Genomic DNA, 17,296 nt, shown 5'->3' with positions numbered 1-17,296 from the left:
CCTCATCATCATCATCATAGCATCCAGCACTCTGGAATATCCCTGCATTTGCACCTAAGCCCAGCTCCTCCCCTTGAGGATAAATTCAGAAAACATGCTAAGCCTGCTTTCTGACACATGCAGCAGCAGCAATAATAGTGGCGGTGACCATGGTAAACTCTCTGTACAGGAAGTCTTGGGACAGGTTGGCCTTGGAGCAAGTGACCATTCCTAGGGGTGATCTGCTTATCAGAAGCTCCCTGAGTCTAGAAGGTCTCTGCTCATTTGCCCTTCCTTGGGAAGGTACAAACCAAACTCTGGACCAAGTTGCCTATTTGCAGCAAGTCCAGATAAACAGGGAACACCTGACATCACTCTCTTGGACTCAGGGACATGGAGGTGTGAACAACGCAGCATGCCAGCAAGGAGCTGGACACCAGAACCTTTGGTCACCAAGTAGGAGAGGCAAGCTCACAACCACAGATAATGCCTTGTGTTCTTGAGGCAGGACATTCAAAGTCAAGGCCTCAGAGCTGGGTCCAGGGATACCTGGGCTTCTTCTCAGAGGGGGAACTGCAGGCGACTCTGCTTGGGAGGGGCTTGCTGAATGGCGCTGTGGGAAGACAGCCACTGCCAACCGTGAAAGCGATTTGAAACGGAGCGGGTGTGAAGCCAGCAGCTCTGCCCCCATCGTGTCTAGGATTCGCTTCCCTGGGACACACTCATGCATAGCCAAGAAGATTCAGCATGTTTATGCATGGCACCACCAGAATAAATCGAGTCAAGTCGCTATGAGCACTGGGTTCCCAGCCTCGGTAAGTGGACTCCTCGCAGAAATCACACAGAAAAATCTCAGCTGTCCGGGCCACTCTGGATGAGGAATGGAAATGGGGAGGCGCCCTTCCCAAATGCTCACAAAGATGAGAAAATCCCTGTGGGATTCTGTATCCTGAAAACCAATGTACGAGGATGCCTGGCCATTACCCTCCTCCCCACCTCCAAATGGGAGTAGCATTCCTCTTCTAGGACAGGTACAGAGGCAACTGGAGACATTGTCTCTAGGTTCCGACCTGAGCTGAGGGCAGCATCCTGTTGTATGGGTTGAGACCCACCAGCTTGTACCCCTGAAGTTCTGCCGATGGTGTACAAAGTGGGACCCCACAGCCTCAGGGACTTGTTCCCACCATACAGCTTGATTCTTCGAGCAGCTCTTTTTCCTGCTTGTACTGGTCCCATCTTGGATTTGGGTCTCACTGGCTTTGGCCTCTGAGCAAACACAGGTACTTCCCCTGAGGCCCGAGAATGTACCTACAGAGATGAGGAGGCATCCTGATCAGACTTCAGTACACCTAGGGAAGACCAGACTCCAATAGCCACAGCCATTCCTCTGGTCCTCATGGATAGAACCCAAGACAGGAAGTGTCACCCTGCTGACCCTGGTACTGTGTCATGGTAAACAGCACTGCTGTGGAAATATAACAGGGCCCTGAGCCTGGACCGCAGACCCCTAGGGCCAAGCCAGAGAAAGGAAGCTCAGTTGGTTCCATTTTGTTTCTTTTCTGAGCCTTCATTGCTCAGTCAGAAAAGGGAGCCAGCTTGAGAGAGACACCTACTCTGATCCTCTGGTCTTCACTGGTCAGATGCTGTCTTAGAACCTGCTGAGCTACAAGTAACAGAACCCCAGATAGTTGGTATAATCCAGATACTAGACTAGCCCATGTATATCTGGGAAGTTCATGGATACAGGTGTCAGGGCAGGCTGGATCTAAGAGTATCTTAAGTGTCCCCAGCGTTGTTTCTCACATGGTGTTCCCATGTAGAAGTGACAAGGCTGCAGACCCTTGTCTCAGCCTCTACCAACTAAGAAGCCCACCAGAAGAGGCCTCTAACTCTCCCGCAGGAGAGCCCACAGAAAGCCCATGGGATTCTATGACATGACGCAGGCCTCAAAACAGTACCATTCGTGGCAATGGGTACCTTGTCCAGGCCCTGGAAGAGGGTTAGGGCAGGCACCTCAAACAGGCTCATGCAGAGAACTGTAACAGGGAGATTTTATGGAAGACCAGCAGGTTAGCACGGTTCAGAGGGGCCAGTGGTCACAGGCACTGCCAGAAAAGGTTAGGAAGTGTTCCTAAAACTCAGCGGGGCAACCTGGGAAAAGAGTTTCCTGATGAGCAGAGGAGTCAGGGGTCAACACCACCTCACTTTTTTCCATCGCCTCTTAGGATTCCCTCTCATAAATGGAAGCCACCAGAGAGGAGAAAGAAGCAGCTCACTGGAGCATCTCATAGTGGCCAACCTCCATAGATATGGAGTCATGAGAGTGGACCCAAAGGTCAAGAGATAATGATAGTAACTGTGGTAAATGCAGCCTTGTGGGTGGTAATAACTAACCATGCTGATAGGGATGGGGGAGATACCTGGTGATAGTGGTGGCTACTGTGGTGATGATGATGATGATGATGGCAATGCCAATGATGATGGTGATGATGATGATGACGGTAACCATAGTGATGGGATTGGGGGAGGGGTAATCACAGTGATGGTAACAATGTTAATGAGATCCATGTTTGTGTGTGGGGAGGCATGGTAGCCATGGTGATGGCTGTAACAATGACCATGTTGGTTGTGCTGCTAACTACAGTGGTCAGAGTGGTAATGATAGCAGTGACAGTGTAACTACGGTCAGGTGGGTGGTGGTAACCATGGTGATGGTGATAATGGTTTTCATGGTCAGTCGTGTGGTGGGTGGTAACCAGGCTGATGAGGTGGTGGTGGCAGTCTTGGTGATGATGGTACCTGCAGTAATGGTGGTTTTCAATTGGGATTGGGCATTCTTTCCTTCCGTTCCTCAAACATGACCAATTGTGAGCTTCCCCATCCTCAGAGGTTGCTCTGCAATGGCTGTTCTAAGCCACTCAAAACATCTCCTCAGGACAGACTTCAGTTAGGTGCACGATGTTGTCACAAAACCTTTCACACTTGGCGTGGAGACAGATAGCCAGCGCTTGCTGTGCTGCATGGAGGCCTGAATGTGGATCCCCAGAACCTGTGTGAAGACAGTCAAAATAGGGCAAACCTGCACTCCCAGTGTTCCTGTGGGGAGATGGAAGACAAAGACATGGGCATCGCTGCAAGCTCTTGGGCCAGTGAGCCTGCTTTATACAGTGGTGAAAAGCAAGAGATCCTATCTCAAACAAAGTGAAAAATAGCTACATGCCTGTGACCACACACATGAATATGCATGAACACAGGGGCGGGGGGAAGAGACAAAAAGACAGAGACAGAGAAAGAGAGGCAGACAGAGAGAGGCATAGAAAGAGACAAAGAGACAGAGAAAGAGAGAGACAGAAAGACAGAGACAGAGAGAGACAGAGACAGAGAGAAAGGAGAAATTTTTTTAAAAGAACTCCCACAAGCCAGAGACCCACCTCTGTCCACTTGTAGACACTTCCAGCAGGCAACCAGCAGGAGGAGCACCAGGGAGCACTGGTGTCTAGGGAAAAGTGGCCTGGCTGCCATGCTAATGAGTACCCCACTCCCTCCCCAAACCATCCTTTTCAAACTGGCTCTCCAAGCTATAATCTGGAGGCTGGTTAATTAGAGCCAATTTTCTCTGGATCCAAACAGTATTTACTGTCACATGTGGGCACTTAGGGGACAGAGGCAAATACCCCACAACTCCTGAGAAAAAGGACATCCATCTGTGCAAAGGGGCCCTTGGGTTTCTGGGACTTAAAGGTTACATGAACTTCAGGGACAGGCCAAGAAGGGCTAAGGCACAGAGTGACGCTATAGGAGTCTCCACAATTGGAGCCTCAGTTTCCCCATACACTGAGAAGACACTCTGGCTGCCTCTCTGGGGTTATGAATATGAAACAGAATGATACTTGCTGCAGACATGTTCCAGACATTTATGGCCCCCTCTGCCCTCTCTTTGGCCACATCAGCGGCTCTCATTTTCCTGAAAGTCACTCAGTGTCCTTTGTCCAGTCACCTGGAGAACATGAGCCCTGTATTGGCACTGGGGCTGAGGCAGAGTGAGGCAAAGATGCCCAAGGATCTGTGTAGGATGCTGACCACTGACTCAAGATCCCAAAGGTCCCAGGAACAAATAACTAAGCCACATGGAACCTGGATCATCTGTTGCTGAAAAAAAAAAAGTCTCAAGGGAACTTGGAAGGTCTATGAAATTCCTTCTCATCCAAATGCTCCTTCCTAAAAGCAGGGATCATCCTGTGCACACTGCATCGTATCCAGGGTGAGCAAGGTGGCTACAGAGGCAAATGTGTAGGTGGGCATATGTTGATCTCCATGGTCAACTTGACTGGATTTGGTATATTTCTGGATTTGTCTGTGAGGGGGTTGTAGAGGAATAGCTGAGGGAAGAAGGTCTTCCCTAAATGTGAGGGGTGCCATCTGTGGGCTGGGGACCCTGATGGAATAGAGGAAGCAGAGAAGAGTGTAGAGAGCTAGCATCTCCTCTCTCTCCATCCCCCTCTGCTCTGCCATGTTGCCTCTGCATCCCCCACCTCCAACTCCATCAAGCCTGTCCCCCCACAATGTCTCTACACCCAACTCTTTCCCACCATAATATGTCTATGTCTCTCCTCTGCTCTGCCATGCTCTCCCACCTGGCCCCTCGGAAACCATGAGCTAAAACTTAAAACCTTCCCTTTAGAGTCACAAAAACTAGCCTAAAAGCTCTCAGTACCCATCACATCTATGCCTCATGGTGGACAGAATCCAGGGCATAAACTCTAGACAGGAAAAATCTGGCTTGGGACCCTGAAAAAGCCACTTGTCTCTGAAAACGGACACATTATTTTAACCCAGATGACTTTGGAACACCTTGCCATCCACCCCTTACTCCACCTCTAACTTCATGACAGTCTCAGCAGTCACCCTCTACCCACACTGGACCCCAGGTTCCTCCTATAGCCTTTAGGATATGGCTCAATATGGGTTAGCTGTATAGCCACTGCCACTCAGAGGGAATGCCAGGTGTTACTGGCCACCCACCATGACTTCAGGCTGAGAAGGAAGGAGCCAGAAGTCTATCTGGTAGCCAGCCCTTCCCTGAGAGGGAAATTCCCAGAGGGTTATGTCAGGTGACAATAGGTAGTTGTCCCTCCTAGCCTACTCTCTTGCTGGTACTCTTGGTTATACTGATGTGCTGTAAGGCCTCATAGTCCTTGCAAGATACAGGTTGTGACTTTAGGAAGCCCCAGCTATAAGGTCTTCTTGCTAGAAAGCCTGGCCTCTGATTCCTGTGACTACCTGTGGCCAGGGCCACCCCTGTAACAGTAGCCCCAGAGTTGTCCCTTAATCAAAGACCATAAGCCATCCTCCCATATAAATGCATCCTTGCACCCTAGGCCCCAAACCTGGTGTTCAAGGCCTTGGATGGTATACTCTTGCCCATGACTGCCATGCTAAACAGTGTGTGTCTGGCAGCCTCAGAACACTCAGGGCATCCATGGGCTCTGTGCTGGCTCCTATTATATTCTGGCACCTTTACAGCAGGACAGTGGGGTAGGGAGGATTGGTGATAGCCATTTGCCACTGTGGGTAGTTGGGGCCATGCACTGTGAGCCTAGGGAACGGGGAGGGAGGAGTCCTCCATGGTCCTATGAGAGGTTATTAATCCTAGACTGCTAACTCCTAGCTCATCTATGGGTACCACAGGTCTGAACCCGAAAAAACAGGGAGTGGACTGGCTGGTTTTGTGTGTCAACTTGATACAAGCTAGAGTCATCAGAGAGGAAGGAGCCTTAGTTGAGGAAATGCCTCCAGGAGATCCAGCTGTAATCTCCATCAGTGATCAATGGGAGGAGGCCCCAGCCCGTGGTGGGTGGTGCCATCCCTGGGCTTGTGGTCCTCGGTTCTATTAGAAAGCAAGTTGAGCAAGCCAGGGGAAGCAAGCCAGTAAGTAGCACCCCTCCACGGCATGGCCTCTGCATCAGCTCCAGCCTCCAGGTTCCTGCCCTGTCTGAGTCCTTGTGCTGACTTGGTGATGAACAGTAATGTGGAAGTGTACGCTGAATAAACCCTTTCCATTCCAATTTGCTTTTTTGGTCAGCATCAGTAGAAACCCTAACTGAGACAAGGAGACTCCCGGCTGAGCACAAAAGCAAGGAGCTAAGGGACAATGGCATCACCAGAGCGCCTGCTCAGCCACACCCTTCTTGCTCTGCCCACAATAAAGTCAAGAGTCCTTCTTCTGGAGTCTCAGTGGCCTCTATCTCGGGAACTGCCGAGAAGTCATTCACGGAGTGTTGGTTTGGTGACTGGTGGTCACCACGCTGGAGACTTAAACTCCTCCAAGGACCTCCAGCAGATATTGTACTGTAGAGAAAGAGTTAACCTGGAGGCTCCGCCTCAGCAAGCCACCGGAAGTGCAGCAACTGTCCAGAGCCCAGGGCCCCCAACCTGAAGGCAGAAGGGCAAGCTGAGGTCCCTGAGTCCTGTGTGGGTAGGGCCCACTTTCCAATCAAGCACATGGAAATGAGTCCCTTTAGGTCAGGGTGAGAGAGGGGAACACACTTAGGGAGCAGAAATTACAAAACTCTGAATAATCGCCTTTTAAAAGCACTTTAAATCCCCTGGGTGAGAGGCCCCTTCTGCTTAATAGATCCTTGGGGCATAGAGAGGACACAGGCTGCAGCAGAGGGCTCTGACCTCATTCCCCCAAGCACATGCCCTCTAGCTCTAACTAGACTAAAGGGGTGCAGAACATCCAAGGTCAGATGGCTCTGCCAGCCTATCCCCAGGTCCAGCCTATCCCAGAGCCATGGTGCCCTGGGCAGGCAGTGCATTTAGAACACTTGATGTCACCACAGCAGCCACCTCCCTACAGGGGACCAACAAACTCCCACCGAATCCATTCCCACAGTCATGTCTCATGTGCTCACTAGGACAGGACTGGTGACACTCTCTGGAAACTGAGTCCCAGCTTAGTCTAAAAGGGAAAACAAAATAGACTCAAATGCCCAGAACTTTGGGATGAGTTCAAATTGGGTTGGTCTGGCACAGAAGCTTCATTGGACAGCAGCATCTGCCTATGGGAAGTGTCCAGGACCCTAAGGGGAGTCAGCTTTGTTGGAACCAAGGGAAGCCAACCACACGGTGACCTGCATAGGACTGAGCCCAGACAGGGACCTGTCCAGCTTCCAAGTCCAGGTAGCTGCCCTGGATGAAATTGGAACACAGACTCAGGCATGAGTGTCCACAAGCAGCCATTGGGATGCCAAAAGCCTGAGCTAAAAAAGGATTGATTTCTGATTTATTGTTGTGATTGATAACCCCCTTGATAAGGTTGAAGGAAGGGCTTAGAAACATGAGCCAAGATCTGTGAAAAGATATCATGAATCGAGAGTTGGAACGAAAGGTAAAAATGGCTTTGAGTTAGAGTGTTGGCTGAACAGGAGCTGATCATGAGCAAACAGTAGGCACTGACCTTCCACACAGGTGCTTATGGTCACAAGTGCCTTCTCCACACTGATCTCCTGTTCCCTTGCAGGCTTCTCGATCAAAAACAGGCTACAAGGGCAGGTGGGACTTTTTAGAAGTGGAGAGTATCTTTTTATCTTGGCAAATTGTCCCCTCTCCCCATCATTCCATCCTGGTCTAGGTCAGAAATGTCTATTGTCTTAGCTTATTAAGATACTCAGGGAATAACTGGTGAATGAGACTGGCTGGATGAGTGATAGAGGAAGGATGGAGGATGGGAGGATGGGGAGTGGGGTATAAGGAAACGGAGGGATGGAGGAGTGGAAGGATGGAGGGATGGGTGGAGGAGTGGAGGGATGGAGGGATGGGGTGGAGGGATGGAGGGATGAATAGATGAGTAGATAAGTTGGCAGGTAGGTACGAAGATAAGTGAGTGGGTAGTTTGGTAGGTGAATTGGTAGATAAATATATTGATGGGGAGAAGGGAGGAAGGCAAGAAGGAAGGAAGGAAGGATCAGGGCTTGGTTGAGAGATGGATGAATGGATAGATGGATTAGTGGGTGGGTGGGTAGGATGGTGGGTAAGTAGAAGGATAGATGGGTTGGTAGATGAATAGATAGATAGGCAGATATATTAGAGGAAAGAAGGGGAGAGAAAGAGTGAACCACAAGGAGTGGGTGGCTACAAGGACTCAGCAAGGAAGCTGCACAGATAAGCTCACAGCAATTGTTGCAGCGTGCAACAATTTGTGCAAGCTCTAGCCAGACCAAATCACAGTGTGGGAAGTGGAGCTGGGCACACACTACCTCCAGTCATGGGAAGGATGGCAAGTGTTAGCTTCTGGGACAGGAAGACCATTTTTCTTAAGAGCATAGCTCCTGGTAAGTTGACCACATTTCAGTGGAGACAACACAAGAAGAAGAATCGGGAGCACAGATTAGTCTTGAAGGTTTAAAGAAAACCCACAACGTTGAGTGAGTAGGGAAGGGATAGGGTAGATGTGGGAAGAGTTGAGTAGGTGATGAATATAGTAAAAAATGCATGTATAAAACGAGGGTCTCAAAGAATTAATAAAAAAAAAAGAGAAGAGGATTGGTGGGTGGGTAGATGGATAGATGAGTGAGTCCATGTCAAACAGAAAAATATCTCAAAAGAATTCAAATCCAGATGCTGAGAACTTATCAACTTATTCCACTTCTACCAGTCCCTGCAAGGTCAGCTGGAGGCAGGGATCCAGGCAACCATTCAGTGAGAGAGAAGAAGCTGCTGTCCTTGGAGATGTCCAGCCAGGCTGTTAGGACCCTTGTCTAGTGCCTTTTAGCTCATCTGGGGTCACTGCAAGTGTCACCTTGACCTTGGACCCTGGCTATCCCTCTTGTATCTCCTCCACAGGACACAAGGGCTTTTAGTCACATACACAGACACACACACATACACGCAGGCATGCAGACACTCACATACACATGTGCAGAGAGAGAGACGAGAGAGAGAGACAGAGACAGAGAGAGACAGAGAGACAGAGACAGAGAGATATTCTTTCTCATTACCCCTCTAGCTCTTCCCATTGCCTTTTGGGACCTGCAATCTTGATTTTAACCAACATTTCGGTGCTAGTGTTGTTGATCTCTTTTGCTGCCAAAATGTCTCTGGGAAACCTTTCTCCAATTTACCTGGCAGGCATAATCCTGCCTCCAACCCTATACCTTTTGTACTCTGTGAATCTCTCCAGTCCATCCAAGTCTATCAAAAGGCACCAGCCATGGAGAGTCACTGTTCTTCATCAGAGCTGGGTGGGCTGGGTCCCCAAGGATCTGAATCCCCTCAGCCAAAGCCCCCTGAGAGACAGAGAAAATCGCATCCCTGTCACTCACACCCAAGGGATCCAGCCCAGCTCAGTCTGACAGATGGAATTGACTATTCTCCCCACTCTGCCTCATGCAAGTAGACGCTGTGGACAGCAGTGACTTCACAGGATTCAGCAGTCCCCACGGACTTTCAGATGCCCATTCTCTAAGGGACTGAACCCCAGTGCCCACTTGTCACTGAGCAAGGTCCTGATGGGCCACTCTCTGAAGTCCTCTGAAGCAGTTGGAAGCACCAGACAGTTGTCAGATGAAGTTCTAGCTCAGACCTGTCAGACTGAGGTCACTTCCTTCCTTACTCAGTCACTGGGAACACACCCCCTACCAACTCCAGCAGGAGTTAGCCCTAAGGTCTCATGATTTCTCTAGGGGAAAGAGGAGGAACCTAGCGCTGCAGTGGACCGAGGACCTTGGCTCTTATCCCTGTTTATCCCGAGGCTTCACGTTCTCCACTGAACTGTTGGCTGTAGCATAACAATTGGCATGTGTCTGGCTTCTTCCATACACAGCAAATACTGTCCCCAGTCCGTCATTCTTGTGTGAATTAAGCATTTTGAAAATGCATGAGTCAGGTGGTGTCAGGTCATGACCAGTTCACAGCAGGGCAGGGTCATGACAGAAGAGGAGGCCACCACACCTGGCTTCTCCCATCCACAGTCCTCTGTGTACACAGGAGGCCCAAGTTATGAGATAAGCCCATCAGACCTCCATAGTCAATCAGCAACCTTCCTCATACCCAGCCAGCAACCACCACCCTCCCCAATATGCTTCAGCTACACACTATCACTGTGGTGAGGCTATAGGTGTAGAAAGGCCGAGTGGTTGTTGGAATATGCCAGCATCCCTAAAGGCCCTGCCTGAGGGCACAGAAGTGCTACAGACACCACACACCAACTCTAGAGTGCACAGGTAGCTGGAGCAAGAATTCAAGGCCCGAAACTCTAGGGAAACTCCATTGAGTGCTTGGAAGGGTGGAACTAGAGCTGATCAGGCTTGCTATAGAAAAGACAAAGTCTTAAGCCTGTTCTTGGTCACTGAGGCTAGGAGCTCTGGGTAGGATCCAGCCCTACTTCATCCAACTGGATGACTGTAGCAGGAACAGCAGGCGCCTCTGTGTAAATGGCAGGGGCTGCACAGCCGCAAAGCATCTCCTGCAGGAGGACCTAATTGAGGCTAAGAGACCAAGGATTGCTGGTGCAGACAAAGCCAGCCAATCGGGAACTGCTGTTTAGAAGAGATGCTTTCTTGGGACCAATGAGGACACAGGTGGAGGGTATTAAAGGGGCTTGCAGCAGTTCAGAGAGCTTGCTGCAAAATATGAGGGTGAATGAAGAGACAAGGTTTCCCCGGACCCACGGGTGCTCCTCTCTCCTCTTGGGCTGTCCAGCCAGGATTCTCATTACCTCTCTAAGAAACTGCATATAAGCCTAGTTTGTCCAGATGGCTGCCACAGACCCTTCTTGGGAACTATACCAGGCTCTTCTCCGGAGACAGGAGGAAGAAGGGCTAGGCTTGAAGCAGAGCTTGACAAGTGACAAAGCCTCTCTGCCCTTCTCATTTGGCCATCACCTCAGCAAGCTGCATCCTTGGCTCAGAGAGAAACTCTGAGGCTGCCTCCACCTGCCCCCACTGCGGGGGAGGATAAGACACCACAGCACTTTCTGCTCAGCCTCCAGCACACAACTCCAGCATCACCGGGGGATGACCCCCTCTTCAGAATCCACCCCCAACTCCACCGTACTCTGGAAACCCATCTGACCCAGCTCTGTCTGCTCTACCATCTTTGCCTGGACACACGACACTGCCCTGTTTTATATTCTATAGTGTACATCCAGGAGAAAAGACGTCATTAGGTGTCTAATGAATTAATACATTAAGGACAACTGAATGAGCAGTATTCTTGTCTTAAGATTTTTTTTTGTGGCACAAGGACAGCCCTCAGGAGCAGCGGGGAGAAGAGTACAGCACAGAGAGGCAGAAGTGCCCCACCCACCATCTGCTGCCCAACGGTGACAAACTGACAGAAGACAACTTTTTCTGAGGCTTAGCTTTCTCTGTTTAAAAGATTAATGTTGTAACTACCTGAAGAACCCCTTTGGCATACTCTTCCTAAGAGCAGGTCTTTCAGCAATGCCCTGCCTTTAACAAGATCACCTTGAAACCAGAAACTCATCATAAAAGTTTTCACCAGGCTTTGACCCCAAGACACATACCCAGTTGAGTAGAGTTGGGTTTCCCACAGGCTGATGCCCCAATTCCACCCATCACAATGTCACTAGAAGCCTAGAAACTGGACAACCATCTATGACCTGGCTCTTTCAGTGTGTCCAGCACTTTAGTCCCTGCTGAGAAGTGGGAGGAAGGTCTTCAAGTGCATGCAGGCTCAGGGACACAGCTCTCCTCCACCCTCCAGAGCCACATGGATTCAGTGTTAGACATGGTCTGTTCTCCTAACACCATAGCCCTGGATCTCACTCCCGGTGGGTGCTGTTCTCCTTCACGGAGAGCAACTTGGTTTCCATTTTTCTATTCATATGATTACTGAAATCTTTCTGAAGACCTTTCGAAAACACCAGGAAGACTGGCTCTTCATTTAGTTAGCTTTTAGTGACCAAATATCTCATAGAAAAAAAAACTCAAGGGAAGAACAGTTTCTTTGGCTCATGGTTTCAGAGGGCTTAGCACAAGGCTTGGCACTGTTGCTTCCTGGGCCTATGGTAATGAAAGTATGGTAGACGCAGGGTGTATGCCAGAGGCTGCTCACCTCCTGGAAGACAGGACATAGAGAAGGAATAACAGGAAAGAGCCAGGGTCAAGTTACACCCTGTTGGTGACATGGCTCCTCCACAAGTACCCCATCTTCCACGGCTTCACTGCTCCCCAATAGTTCATCCAGATTTGAATCTTTCAATGTCTGAACCATTGATGGGGCAAAGTCCTCATGATCTAATCAGCTCTGGAAATGCCCTCACAGAATCCCAGAGGCCTGCTTTACAAATCTCTTAGGTGTGCCTTGGGGCAGTCAAGATTCACCACCAGTTCCTTCGCAATCAGCCACATGTGTCTGCGCAGGGCTTGGTCACACCATGGCATTCAGACCATCCCTAACAATCAGAAAAAAGTACCACATGGTGTCTCCCAGTCCACCACATCTCTAATTGTTCTCTTTTGGTCTCTGTCCACCTAAGTTTGGAGCCAGAGGGCCCATGCACCTCTACACCTAATGACAGCATCCTGCCTGCGGTAGGTGAGAGGTCCACCCTGTATCTTGATCCTCCATCCCTGTGTGTGGTTCCCTGGAGTCCTCCACAGCCCTCAGCTCTGCACAAGGCCTTCCTTTCCACCACTCTCCTGCCTTTTTCATAACAAGCTCTTCCTTGATCCTCATTTCAGTCTGTGAAGTTTGAGGGTCTCCGTACATCCTTTGCAGAGGGTCTGTTCCTTTTCCTCCATGTACCTCTCTTTCCTCTGCTGTGATTTTGACAGATGACCCTGTCTGACCTCTCTCACAGTGTGTGGGGGTATATGGCAGTTGCTGTCAAGGCCTAACAATGGCTATCCTTGGCCATCCTTCCTTTCTCAGAGTTAATCAAGACCCTGTAGACAACTGGGAAAGGTAGAGGGATCCTAATTGTTGCCCACCCTGCAGGCTTCCTTTCAGGGCAGGTGGCATGGGCAAGAGTTTTCTGCCCTGGTCTAGCCTCCCTGGCTCTATGGAGCTCCAGGTCCCTCAACATTGCTGCAGCTTCTTCCTTTCTGCCCTGGCTGAAATCACCCCATCCAGAGTGCAGCCTCCTCTTGTTCCCTATGTGCCCTCCCGCTGACTGCTATCCCCCAAAAGGGTACACTGTGGCTCACAAAATCATACCTAATGACAGGAGTTCCTGAGCCTTGGTGGAAGCCACATGTTTTATGGAGAAAGGAGAACTGAGGTGTTTCCATGGGTCACTCAGTCAACGTGAGTCCTGGGGCTTCTGCCGTTCTCCACAAGCGAACTCCTTTTGCCCCTCTTTTCCCTATAACATCAAGCTTTGCTCTTCAGCACCCTCTCTAAGAAGCTGAGAGCACTCTGCACACAGAGTCACCTCAAGTCAGGACACAGGAATAAGCAAATAAGCAATTGAGCCAGGGTTGACCTTGGGAAGCGGGAAAGCCCTTCCCTGTGGAGGAGTCTTGAGGCAGAAGCATCTGACCGCCATGGCACCCTGGAAGGGAAGTACACACCACTTTCCTAGAAGCTAGATGGAGCTTTACAGTCCTCTCTCTAGCTACAGAGGGCCCAGGGTTGGGAACAGGGTGGAGAGAGAGTGATAAGGCTGGGACCTGTTCTAAGCAAGGGAGATAGGGCCTGCTGTGTAGGATAGGGAGCTGTTTCCAGATAATGTTTCCCAGGCAAGTGCATTGGAATGGAAACACAATCCTCCAATATACAGGAGGCTCAGGAATGCCCCCCTAAAGGACTAACTTCTGACACCAACTGCAAGGTCAGTGTCTGCAGGACCCCCTTCCATTTCAGAGCCTTGCTAGAGGGGCTCAGCATAGCCTTGGCACTTACAGCATGGACAGGTGTCGGGAACTTCCATGAACTCTCTGGAGACTTGTGCGAACAGCTTCCTTGTCCTAGTGACACCCTGTGATGACAGGCATGGGTCCTAGCCAGCCAGAGACTCCAAGAGACTTGGGGTGCAGGGTGATTATTGAGGGTCTGCCACCTAGTTGGAGCTGACCTTGGTCTCCATTTCTTGAGCTATAGCCAAGAAGAGTTCTCCAGGAATCAGGCACTTATCAGGCTGTGCAAAACAAGGGCAAAGAGGTGGCTTCTGAGAACCAAGAGCCAAGTCTTTCTTTTGGGTCAGATTAACCCTTGATTGTCCAAGTGACAGATACTGGTCCAGTATAATTGTGCCCCAAATACTGTATGAGGCATTCTTTAAAAAAAAAAATCTGCAGGCTCTTCATCTGAAATTCAAATTCCCCCACTGTTCTACATTTTTTATTTTTCTGTCAACCTTGTCTCCCCTACCCCTAACATGTACTCATATTGCAGCCTATCAGAACAGGAGAGCCATCCCACAAGATCTACAGCTCAGGGCGGGGACAGGTCCACCACAGCCAGAGAGTGGCAAAGACCTTCAGAGATACTCGGGGACAGCTTGACCTCATTCTGCAGAGCAGAATGCCCAAGCCAAGATGCATGGGGGCATGGTCAGGTAGTGCGGGAGAAGAGAAACAGAGCAGTTTAAACGTCCTATAAAATATCTAAATAAGACCAGAAAGTCACGTGACACCCACAAAGGCACACTGTGGCATTATGAAATGCCAGAGTCATCCATTATCAGGGGGCAATATCCTGCCATACTGGTCTGATCACCAACTCTTTTTCCTTATTTCTCTCTCTCTCTCTCTCTCTCTCTCTCTCTCTCTCTCTCTCTTTTCTTTTTTTGTCGTGTGTGTGTGTGTGTGTGTGTGTGTGTGTGTGTGCGCACGCGCACATGTGTGTGCTCATGTTTGGGGTCACTCAAACTTAAGGCTGAGGGTGACCTTGAATTCCTGATCCTTCTGTTTCTGCCTCCCAGGTTGCTTGGCTAATCTTATTTTCTTTGTTTCTTACCTTCCTTAGATTAGGGGCTCATATAATCCAGGCTGGCCTTGAACTCCTGATACTCTTGCCTTCATCCTGTAGAATGAGGCTCTCCCAAGTACTAGGATTAGAGGTGTGTGCCACCATGTCTGGCTTCCTGTTTTCTTTAAGAAAAATAAATGAATGGGCCTGGAAAGATGATTCAGTGAGTCAGAGCTCTTGGTCCATAGGCATGAGGACCTGAGTTCAGACCATCTATATTTTTAAAAATAGCTGAATGGGGTGGCATATCCACACACTTGTAACCCTAGCACTGGGGGCAGGGCAGCTATAAGGTGATCAGACCATTGGGGCTTGCTAGCCACTAGCCTACCTCCAGGTTCTGTGAGACTTTATTTCAAAAGGATAGAGAGTTATGTAACAGGACACCTGGCATCATCCCCTGGCCTGTGTACACAATGCCACACACCTGACACACACAGGCACATGTGTTCATACACTAAACTCGCACAATACATACATATACACAACAAAAATAAGAACAGATGAAAGAATAAGAGATGACATGCAGCATTAAGATCTCTGGGTCTCTACCTCTCACAGAAAGCAATCTACACCACCACCACCAACAATGAAGACAAAATAGTTGTTGGCCATAGGTACCCACACCAGGGCTATCCTTGCCCAGAAAATCTTCATGTCAGACATTTGGTGCAGCAGCCTTCAGAGCCCTGGCTTCTCCATGAAGTGACTATGCAAGGTGATACTCAGTTAATGGCGGTATCACCTGTGTCATCCTGAGATGGCCAACTATGTAAGTGTGCAAGACAAGTTCTGACCAAGGGACCCTTTATGTTAAAAAATTATAACCCAGGAAGACCTCTGCTGGGTGAGCCGGATTCATCCGTCACTGACGTATTTTGGATTGTATGGATGCTCTCTTGAGACTCTAGACCCATTTCTAACAGTAGGTACCAAAATGGTAGCTGCCACCCTAAGCCTGTGATGCTCACCTATAAGATCATTGAAGGTGGGGGGTCTCCAGGGACCTGAGCATTCTCTTTCTTTTCAGGTTATCTATTAGTTTAAATTACACATTTTTAAAATGAAACCGGGGCCCCAGAAGTTCATTAATGATCCCCTGGGTTCAAGTGTCCAGCTCTGGGACCCAGTGACAGGCCAGTTGCTCTTAACACCTGAGCTCACAACATCCTAAACCATGGCCAGCATCAAGACAAAGGCCAGTGATGGGACAAGCATGGGAGCTTCCCTGAGGTCGAAGCCTGTCTCAGTCCCATTGCACTGGTCCAGACTGCAGTAGCTCCTGGCAATGACTCTGGGGTCTCTAGCCCGTACCCCCTCAGTCAAAGCTGTAAGATTGATGCAGTGTCCACTAAACTTGATGTGCAGATACATGGGGATTATTGTCTACTCTGGGTGTGGCCTGTGTAGTGTTAACATGTATTGACTTGCTGCTTGCTTGAAAAGCAAATGTAGCTGGGCTGGTCACCTTGTGCCAGGGCTGCCTCTAGGCCTTGTCACTAGGGTAGCCCACTCCTGAAAACCTTAGACTCCTTTCCTGTGGCCCCAACCTAGTGGTCTCTGGTGGTGATTCTCTGGTGCCAACTTCTCTGCTCAGCCAGGACCCCATGGCAATCCTCAACCAGCAGTGTGCTTCTGTGAGCCCACTATGCCCATAGGCTCAGGGACAATGATACCAGAGTGGGAAGAGTGATATCTTTGAAAGGGGTGATGGTCAGTCAGGTTTCTGTGAGTGACCAAGGTGGTGAGTTTGGAGCTGACAGTACCATTGGCCAGTGGACTTTGGGGAGACTGCAGATGAGAGATGCACCAGGAGATGAACTAGAGCTCAAAGGGAAGCAGAGGCCTCAAGGACACTGGGAATTTGTTGTTTGGTGGCTAGTCCTCAGTGCCAGACTCAAGTGTGCACTTCCTGACCTTAAAGCAGCCTTTAGACCAGAGCAACCCAAGCAAGACCTAATTCCCTGACACTGACCCAGAATCAGGTTTCCAGGTCACTCCCATAACTACAGGGCTAGGGTTTTAGCACTCTGTCCACACTTTGCAACCACAGAGCATGCCCAACAGCCAGCCTTTGCCCTAAGCCCACTGCTCTGTCCTCCCAGGCCCAAGAGAAAGTACAGAGAAATTGATAACCCTGGTCACTCTGACCAGTGAGTACATCCTTCCCTTCTCTGTCTGCCTTCTACCAGACAGTCATGAGATACTGACTATATGGATGCTCTGCTGTCCTATCCATGAGCACTTAGTCATGCATGAAGGACAAAGTGAGGAGTATACACAGAGAGTGAAAATGAATTGATGGTAGATGAACCAGTAAACAGAGAAAGAAAGGATGGATGGATGGATGGATGGATGGATGGATGGATAGATGGATGGA

This window comes from Grammomys surdaster, unplaced genomic scaffold, assembly GCF_004785775.1.
Source record: "Grammomys surdaster isolate TR1022 unplaced genomic scaffold, NIH_TR_1.0 224, whole genome shotgun sequence".
Classification (NCBI taxonomy): Eukaryota; Metazoa; Chordata; class Mammalia; order Rodentia; family Muridae; genus Grammomys; species Grammomys surdaster.
Note: the sequence above shows the minus strand (reverse complement) of the source record.